Source organism: Bombina bombina, chromosome 4 (assembly GCF_027579735.1).
Source record: "Bombina bombina isolate aBomBom1 chromosome 4, aBomBom1.pri, whole genome shotgun sequence".
NCBI classification, from domain to species: domain Eukaryota; kingdom Metazoa; phylum Chordata; class Amphibia; order Anura; family Bombinatoridae; genus Bombina; species Bombina bombina.
Genome location: NC_069502.1, coordinates 1,118,489,368 through 1,118,500,144, shown reverse-complemented (window position 1 = coordinate 1,118,500,144; position 10,777 = coordinate 1,118,489,368). Strand labels below are relative to the sequence as shown.

Genomic DNA, 10,777 nt, shown 5'->3' with positions numbered 1-10,777 from the left:
GGTAATCACAGAGGTAAAAAGTATGTTAATATAACTGTGTTGGTTATGCAAAACTGGGGAATGGGTAATAAATGGATTATCTATCTTTTAAACAATACAAATTCTGTAGTAGGCTGTTCCTTTAACTAGTATTTGCTGATATTATAGTATAGTGTTAGAAATGTGCATTCAGATTTGGACAAATCCCAAAAAACAAATGACTTATTTTTCTGTATTTGCATTTGCTTCAAAACAAAAAACAAGTGGCCTCTTAGACAAATAAATTAAGGAATTTATGATGGAGCAGCAAAAAAGTAGTTCCTTTGTCCTAAGGGATTTACACTTTAACTATCTTCACAGGTACCTGCTACCCAAATGCTCCCACTTTACCTTTAGTTTGGTAACCCCTTTTACCCAATTTTCATATACCAATAATGACAGACACAGATTTGGCGTTAGAAAAGGTCACATTTATTAAATTCAAATCTAAATTATGAAAAATGAGCGATCCTCAACTACTAGGATAATAGCATATCCTTAATCCAATTTGGATTTGAATTGATAACACAATTCATGCAACAGCATGACGAGAGAACTGGGCGTCCCCACGTAACCAAGGAGCGTGACCGCGCGCAACTCAGGGGCGTCAATTTGCTAGTAACGGGCCGAAAGGTCTGCAGACTAGGAGGGCTTGAGGGTTTGACCGACAGACCAATACCCCACCCCCGTACCCTACACACCTCCCCCAATTACTGCATTACCCACGTGCCAGGACGCCCACTTCCCGCCGCGTCATGAAATATACCACTAAAAAATGCCATGATTTCTCTATGCCATCCACCAGCTCTGACCGACAGACCAGTAGCTGATTTCCTGCTTCGTGGCGAAAAAACCCTTAAGGGGCGCTACACGGGCGGTCTTAATCTGAGTGGCGGAAACACCACAGCATCTGCCCTTAGCCGTGTCGCTTGTGATCGCTCTTGTGCGTGACCTCTTCCTTGGGCTAGGCTTCGTCATTTCTAGGGAGGGAGGGAGGGAAAAAGAAAATAATTATTGTGAGTTCCAAGCATTGTGCAATCATCTTTATAGGCAGTTAATTTCCTCAACTCCTGTTCATACCCCCTCTCCCCCTCCTGGCCAATCCCTGTGCTAGCCTATTTAGGATCAGCTAGTTGCAGCTTATCTACACTGCCCATCCCTTCTTCTATTGTCCTGCTATAGCTGTGCTATCCAAAGGAAGGGGCTACGCCTAGCCCCCAACCCCCTATAACCTTCCCAGTCAGTAAAGTCAATCTCCCTTAAGCTGTTCCTCTCCTATTTTAGTCGATACACTTTGCTAAGGGATTTACACTTTAACTATCTTCACAGGTACCTGCTACCCAAATGCTCCCACTTTACCTTTAGTTTGGTAACCCCTTTTACCCAATTTTCATATACCAATAATGACAGACACAGATTTGGCGTTAGAAAAGGTCACATTTATTAAATTCAAATCTAAATTATGAAAAATGAGCGATCCTCAACTACTAGGATAATAACATATCCTTAATCCAATTTGGATTTGAATTGATAACACAATTCATGCAACAGCATGACGAGAGAACTGGGCGTCCCCACGTAACCAAGGAGCGTGACCGCGCGCAACTCAGGGGCGTCAATTTGCTAGTAACGGGCCGAAAGGTCTGCAGACTAGGAGGGCTTGTGGGTTTGACCGACAGACCAATACCCCGCCCCCGTACCCTACACACCTCCCCCCATTACTGCATTACCCACGTGCCAGGACGCCCACTTCCCGCCACCAAAAGAGGACCCTCTTGCCGCCAACCAAAGCACACCTAGTGACCTTTTCTTACCTTGTAAGGGTCTTTACGATGGCCCTCAGATCTCAGACCTCAGAACAGATCATAATAGCCTGGTTTACATTTTTCCTACTCTTTTCGGATCATAACAGATCATAACAGCCTGATTTACCTTTTTCCTACTCTTGTCGGATCATAACAGATCATAGCAGCCTGGTTTACCTTTTCCTACTCTTGTCGGATCATAACAGATCATAACAGCCTGGTTTACATTTTTCCTACTCTTGTCGGATCATAACAGATCATAACAGCCTGGTTTACCTTTTCCTACTCTTGTCGGATCATAACAGATCATAACAGCCTGGTTTACCTTTTCCTACTCTTGTCGGATCATAACAGATCATAACAGCCTGGTTTACATTTTCCTACTCTTGTCGGATCATAACAGATCATAACAGCCTGGTTTACATTTTTCCTACTCTTGTTGGATCATAACAGATCATAACAGCCTGGTTTACCTTTTCCTACTCTTGTCGGATCATAACAGATCATAACAGCCTGGTTTACATTTTTCCTACTCTTGTCGGATCATAACAGATCATAACAGCCTGGTTTACCTTTTCCTACTCTTGTCAGATCATAACAGATCATAACAGCCTGGTTTACATTTTTCCTACTCTTGTCAGATCATAACAGCCTGGTTTACCTTTTTCCTACTCTTGTCGGATCATAACAGATCATAACAGCCTGATTTACCTTTTTACTACCCTTGTTGGATCATAACAGATCATAACAGCCTGGTTTACCTTTTTCCTACTCTTGTCCGATCATACAGATCAAGGCACCAGCATTGTAAAGAAATAGGCGGCCCCACGTGACTAAGAAGTTGTAGGACATAGCAAATAACACAAGGTTTGAAGAGCAGGCGAGCATGTTATTTTTACCGGCAGACCACCACTCAATGTCCATCCTTCCTGTGTGACACTATCCCTCCAAGACAGAGACCAGACTAGTTCAGTCCCCACCCATTTTAGCTTGAACCAGCTGAATATTTATTTTACCTGCTCCTGTAGCTCAATTGAAGGAACCAAACCTATGTCGTTCCCACCCAGGTGTATAATTAAGATATCGGGTAGACCCCACTTTCTCGTAGAGATCTGTGCTGTCCCCAATAACTGGTTTCATTTCATCCCTCTCTTCCCAATCCACCTACTTCCTGCTTCTTTAGAACTAAAACCTAAGTTTGCTCCCTGTCTGGTTGCAGCTGTGTGTGAAGCTGCCCAGTGCACGTAGGAGTGTCTGATTATCCATAATCTTGTGGCTCTACCTGAAATGGACACACCAAACAACACATTATCACCACAACGTAACCTAGCTTCTCCACTACTAATGAAAAAACCCTTTTGAACTGGAACCTGGTTAAACTACTACCATTCTTGTGCCTAAAGAACATGACGCCCTTAGCAGGGGCCACACCTAAATAGCCTCTCACATGTGAAACAGGACATATTTACCCCCTGTTGCTTTAGAAGTTATCCAAGCCCCTTTCCCTTCCCTATCTGTCTGATCTTCATATGAATATTAGTCCTGATTCTACAGGCATTCCATCCTCAATGCTTTCCCAAAGCCAGCATAAATATCGTCGCAAAAATTGTATTCTCAAAACCAGCAGTACAAACCTTGTTTAAAATTTTTTCTAAGATTTCCAATCTCTCCGCTGACCAACCTCTAACCCTTTTCCTAACCAGGAATCTTTTTTGTCGCATCCACTTCCTCCAACAGCTGCGCAAAGGAGATTCCTGCCATTACCGTGCTTAAGTTGCCTTTCTTGATACCTGCGTGCCTAGGTTATACCAAATTGTCCAAAAATATCCATGTCCGTGTTGTCAATGATTGTCTGACCAAACCATTGATTACCTCTAATTGCTCCCAATCTGCCAAAGATAAATGGGGCAATCCTTGCCTTTCTGCGCCGCATTGGGTGCAAGCTTCCTAAAGGCCTCCCATTTAAACCTTGATAAAGCATCAGCTACGACATTCTTAACTGCTGGTATGTGTTTATAACTTTATATTATGCTCTAAACATTTTAAAACTAGAGGCTGTGTGAATGCTATGGCCTGAGGGGAAGATGCTGATAGGTTATTTAATACAATTACAACTCCTCTATGTCAGACTGGAACAAAATGCTTTTGTTAGCCAATTCTTTCCCCCATAGTTCTATCGCTGTCACAATTGGGAAAGATTCAAGTAACACCAACCCTTTTTATGCCAAGCCTGCGGCCACTTACCCACGCATCTTCTGCCATCCAAATAAGCCCCAAACCCTGCCCTTCCTGCAGCATCTGTATATAACCGGATTTCATTAGCTGTCACCTTCTGCTCCCAAATCCTGATGCCATTAAAACTACTTAGGAAATTATCTCATACTTTTAAATCCCCTTTTTATTGACTGTTCAGTCAAATCATGTGACTAGGCTTTACAACCCCTCTGGTACTCACTTCCAACCTTCTTTTAATGATTTTTCCCACTGGAATCACCCTGCATGCAAAATGTAACAGCCTCAGTAATTTCTGCATATTCCAAGTGATACCTTCTTTTATAAATCACCTGCCGTATGGCCTCCCTTATCTTCACAACCTTATCTTGGGGCAATCTGCAATGGGGATTACTGAATAACTCTAAATGCCTAGAAAGAATAACTTAGAACAGGGACACTCTGATTTGTCATCTGCCACTGGAACCCCCATCTCTACAAACATTTTCAGCAGTACATTAAGAACTCTATCACATTCTCCTGTACCCTTTCTACCTACTACCATGAAGTAATCAAGGTAATGCACGATACTACTCTCACCTGCCCTTCTCTCTACCAGCCAATGCAAAAGTGCTGGACATTTCAAAATCCACACAAGATATAGCGCACCCCATAGGCAGATATTTGTCAATATAAAACTTGCCCTCAAATTTGCATCCCATCAAAACAAAACTTTTTGGCTTTATAGGTAGTAATCTGAATGCAGATTCCATATCAACTTTAGCTAAATCAGGACCCAGCCTGCCAACCTAACCAAATTTACTGCCTGGTCAAATGCTGGTAGGATACTGATGCATAATTTACTGACTGACCCTTAGGGTAGGATAATCGCTGAATCATTCAGAATTTACCAGCCTCTTTTTTGGTAACCACTCCCAAATATAATTTAATCAAATTCTTTAGCTGTTTGTCATTAAAGGGGGGGCCTGCCATCCTTCCTAAGGCTACCTCCTTCCCTAGTTTTTCTCTCAAAACTTCTGGGAATTTGTAAGAACCCCCCATATGCCATCCATGTAACAATCAGCGATCAAATGCAAATACCTCATCATCCCTTTTGTATGTGCATAGAAAGCAAAACCTATAACCCATTCAGGGCCTTCTCAGCGTTTTCCACTAATTTTGTCTTTAAATGCCTAGATAACGGCAGCAACCTTGTTGCTGAGACTTCATCATCTGCATCATATTCCTGATCAGATTGTTCTGTATCCTTATCCTTTAAACCCCCGTTCTCTCCCCTCCATTAGAAATTTTGCTTAATAGAATATTTCAGCTGTGTATTCAATAAATATGAGTACAGTTTAGGAGTGCCCTCCCAATGAGATTATTTATGGATTATGAATATTAATAACAACAATAAAATTATTGTCAGCAATACCCCCAATTCATATAGTAGAATCTTAGCAGTGCACCCCAGAAAATTGTTATATAATTCCAGAAGCGCACTCCAAAATCACACTATTGAGATATTTAGCAATTAATGACAACAAGCTTACTATCAAATATCAAATTAAATAAATAAATATCCCAAATTAAAATATTTGCTTATTTCTGAACAGGTTGTTTTTATAAACACAGTGATTATATGTATGCAGTAAATAGACTATTGGTTATGACCATATATATAAATTGATTATTACCATATAAAAATTATAATATAAAGTAAGGTTAATTAGATTAATTAATATTCGATTAAATCGCCTGTATCCTGGATATGGTCACGTTATTATTAGGAAATGACTTTACCTCAAAATAACTTAACTATAAAATATCACCATTTAATGTTACTAAATAGAACAATTTATGATTAGCCAGTAACCTTAACGAATTTGGAATATGGCTTATATAACATATAGCTAGTAAATATTAAAGCTACTATAATTTCCAGGAGGTATAATTTAGCTATCTAACCGAAATAGTTATATATGACTTAAATTAGGGCTCAACAATCCCAGGAGCCTGAGAGCCACTGGCTCCTAGAATTTTTATCCCCGGCTCCTAAAGGGTTATTATCCATATATCTATATACAAATCTAACTGTCTGGCTCCAGAAGATATGCCTGGCTCCTAAATATTATTACTGGCTCCTAATTTTAGAAACATAGATATTGACGGCAGATAAGAGCCATAGGCCCAGCAAGTCTGCCCCACCTTACCTAACAGTATAAACTTATCTAGTTCGTAGGATAGCCCTATGCTTGTCCCATGCATTTTTAAAGTCCCCCACAGTGTTTGTTGCTACTACCTCTTGAGGAAGTTTATTCCATAAATCAATCACTCTTTCTGTAAAGAAGTGCTTCCTCAAATTACTCCTGAATCTACTACCCTTTAGCTTGAGCTCATGACCCCTTGTTCTTGAATTTTCCATTTTATGTAAAATACCCACAGCCTCAGTTTTACTAAACCCTTTAATGTACTTGAAAGTTGCTATCATATCACCTCTTTCCCTTCTCTCCTCTAAGCTATACATATTTAGGTCATTGAGCCTATCCTGGTAAGTTTTATTTTTTAGACCATGTACCATTTTGGTAGCCCTCCTTTGCACAGATTCAAGTTTGTTAATATCCTTCTGAAGATATGGCCTCCAGAACTGCACACAATACTCAAGATGAGGCCTAACTAATGATCTATAAATTGGCATAAGAACCTTACTATTTCTGCTGCAAATACCTCTACCAATACATCCAAGCATTCTGCTAGCCTTACTCGCTGCCTTACTACATTGTTTACTAAGTTTTAAATCATCTGAAATAATAATTCCCAAGTCCTGTTCCTCGTCTGTAACAGTCAGTAAAGTGTCATTGAGTCTGTAATTAACATTTGGATTTTTCTTCCCTAAATGCATTATTTTACACTTTGCTGTGTTAAACTTTAGATCCCAGTCGTTTGTCCAATCCTCCAATTGTTGTATATCACTTCTCATTTTGTCTACCCCCCCTGGAACATCCACTCTGTTGCAAATTTTTGTATCATCTGCAAAGAGACATACTTTCCCCTGTAGCCCTTTGCTGATATCGCAGATAAATATGTTAAACAAAACAGGCCCCAGAACTGACCCCTGAGGAACACCACTAGTAACAGCCCCCTCTGCTGAATGAACTCCATTTACTAAGACACTTTGTTTTCTGTCCTTAAGCCAGCATTCCACCCAGTTCACAATTTTTGAATCTAGACCAAGGAGATATAGTTTGTGAATAAGTTTATTGTGTGGGACGGTGTCAAATGCTTTGCTGAAATCTAGATATGCTACATCAACTGCTCCTCCCTTGTCTAATACTTTTGTTACATAATCAAAGAAGTCAATTAGATTAGTCTGACATGATCTCCCTGAAGTAAAACCATGCTGATTTTGGTCCTCTAAATTGTTTGTCTTTATGTAAGTCATAATTCTTTCCTTTAAGAGGCTTTCCATTAATTTCCCTACTACTGAAGTTAAACTAACTGGCCTGTAGTTGCCAGATTCTTCTCTACTGCCCTTTTTATGAAGAGGTATTACATTTGCTATTCTCCAATCATCTGGGACAGCTCCTGTTAATAGTGACTGATTAAACAGATCAGTTAATGGGACAGTTAGCACTGAACGAAGTTCTTTTAAAACCCTTGGATGAATATTATCAGGACCCACTGCCTTTGTAACATTTATTTTTGATAATGCTAACAAAACCTCATCCTCTGTAAAAAGATTACTGTTAAGCTTGTTTCTATTTTGCATAGCATCCCTTAATGTAGACATTGTATCTTCACAATCTTTAGTGAAAACAGAACAGAAGTAATCATTGAGACAGTCTGCAATCTGCTTATCTCCTTCTATTATTCTACCATCAACTGATTTCAATTTTACTATTCCTACCTTATTTTTTCTTCTTTCACTGATATATCTAAAGAATGTTTTGTCCCCATGTTTTACTGACTGTGCTATCTTCTCTTCTGCATCAGCTTTAACCTTCCTAATTAACTGCTTAGTCTTTTTTTGTTGGAGTCTCCATATTTTCATATCATCATCTGCTTGTGTGTGTCTGTAATTTTTATAAGCTATCTTTTTTGTCTTTACAGCATGTGCTACTTCTTTGGAAAACCAAATTGGTTTCCGCTTTCTTTTACTTTTACAGACATGTCTAATACAGTGTGCGGTTGCATCTAAAATGGCACCTTTCACAAATTCCCACTGTTCTTGAACCCCTGTAATAAGATTTTTCCCCTTTAAATAGTTTTTTAGGTATTCTCCCATTAATGAAAAATCTGCCGTCCTAAAGTCTAAAACTTTTGTTTTAGTCTGGGTGTACAGTTCCTGAACATGAATACTAAACCAAACAGATTGATGATCACTGGATCCTAAGTTCTCACCTACAGACACATCTGAAACTGTATCACTGTTTGTAAGTATTAGATCTAATATAGCTTCCTTACGAGTTGGTTCCTTGACTAATTGTTCAAGTGATTCCCCTAGCAGAGATTCAAGAATATACCTGCTTCTAGCCGATCTAGCAGAAGGAATCTTCCAGTCTATATCTGGCAAATTAAAGTCCCCCAGTACTATAACCTTACCCTTCATGGTCATTTTGGTTATTTCATCTAATAACAAACATGTAAAAACACTGACTAAATAATCAACCAGAGCATTTTATACCTATTAACAATTCAATATATCAACAAGTACAGCATAATGAGTCTGATCTGGCCACAATCAATTTCAAAACATTTACCAGTAACTAAAAATAGCTTATGAGTATAAAAAACAAAAACCCTTTCTACAGTGGTAAATTGAATCAATGCTAGCATGAATATTATATAGGATGCAATGATCTATTTGATATTAAATTATAGATATAAAATACACTATTAAATCACAGCTTTAAGCTGTAGAACCTATTTATACATTACCAGCTAGAAATGTAACAATGAATGAGACTTCAGTATACAAAGTTCTTTCCCAATTTCTTAGCAATTATCCTGTTCCTTGGAGCCATTTCTGCAACAAAGAAAACTGCTCTGCTCTGAAAAAAGAAAATAATTATTGTGAGTTCCAAGCATTGTGCAATCATCTTTATAGGCAGTTAATTTCCTCAACTCCTGTTCATACCCCCTCTCCCCCTCCTGGCCAATCCCTGTGCTAGCCTATTTAGGATCAGCTAGTTGCAGCTTATCTACACTGCCCATCCCTTCTTCTATTGTCCTGCTATAGCTGTGCTATCCAAAGGAAGGGGCTACGCCTAGCCCCCAACCCCCTATAACCTTCCCAGTCAGTAAAGTCAATCTCCCTTAAGCTGTTCCTCTCCTATTTTAGTCGATACACTTTGCTTTACTCTATTGATGGGAAAGGCTTTTCTGCAAACAGGAAAGAGTTCTAAAATACAGATTGACACTATTCAGATGAAAGGTTTCAGAATCTCAAATGTACGCTGTTTAAACAATTATATCCAGCATTTTGTCAGTTTATTTATTCCTGTGTCAGCCAACTGGCATTTACCTTCATTTTTGGCGTTGGCCAATCCTGAACCCATACAAAAAAACAAAACATTTAAAGGGCCACTTAAGTCAAATTAAAGTATCATAATCTGATAGAGTATGCAGTTTAAAAAACAACTTTCCAATTTACTTCTAATATCAAAATGTGCACATTCTTATTATATGTACACTTTCTGAGGCTCCAGCTCCTACTGAGCATGTGCAAAAGTGAAGAGTATATATGTATATTCATTTTGTGATTGGCTGATGGCTGTCACATGATACAGGCTAGGAAAAATTGGATTCCCTTTTAAGTTTGGTAAAAAATAATCTACTGTTCATTTACATTTTAAAGTAAGCACTATTACGTTGTCTTATTGTGTATTTGATAAATATTCAATGATACTGTATTAAGTAGTCCTTTAAAGACGCGGCTTGTAGCAGTAGCACTAGTTACTACTTTAATTAAATGGCTATTAAACCCAAAAATCAGACAGAGCATACCATTTTTAAAAAGTTTCCTGTTTACTTCTGTTATCAAATTTGCTTTGTTCCCATGATATTCTGTGTTGATTCATTCATTCTTGCAAACCGCTGCCATATAGTGATCCAGAAAAGGGTCGGCTCCTTAGCATTCCTCCCTGCTTTTCAATAAATGAAGAAAAAGTGATAGAAGTAAATTAGAAAGTTGTTTAAAAACATAATTTATGTAAGAACTTACCTGATAAATTCATTTCTTTCATATTGGCAAGAGTCCATGAGCTAGTGACGTATGGGATATACAATCCTACCAGGAGGGGCAAAGTTTCCCAAACCTCAAAATGCCTATAAATACACCCCTCACCACACCCACAATTCAGTTTAACGAATAGCCAAGTAGTGGGGTGATAAAGAAAGGAGTAAAAAGCATCAACAAAGGAATTTGGAAATAATTGTGCTTTATACAAAAAAAAATCATAACCACCATGAAAAGGGTGGGCCTCATGGACTCTTGCCAACATGAAAGAAATTAATTTATCAGATAAGTTCTTAAATAAATTATGTTTTCTTTCATGTAATTGGCAAGAGTCCATGAGCTAGTGACGTATGGGATATCAAATACCCAAGATGTGGAACTCCACACAAGAGTCACTAGAGAGGGAGGGATAAAAATAAACAACAGCCATATGCTGAAAAATTAATCCGCAACCCAAAATATCAGTTATTCTCATGAAGAAAAGAAAAACTTAAAACATCAGCAG

The 10,777-nt window shown here is 38.6% G+C and overlaps 1 long non-coding RNA gene across 1 annotated transcript; it reads right to left on the bottom strand.

Annotated features, from left to right (window-relative positions):
• Positions 1–803: 803 nt before the first annotated feature.
• Positions 804–10,153, bottom strand: LOC128655791 (uncharacterized). The gene is made up of 3 exons (XR_008401906.1): positions 10,041–10,153; positions 8,973–9,085; positions 804–998 (listed from the first exon to the last, which is right to left on the bottom strand). It is a non-coding gene; the product is annotated as an uncharacterized LOC128655791 (long non-coding RNA).
• Positions 10,154–10,777: the final 624 nt, after the last annotated feature.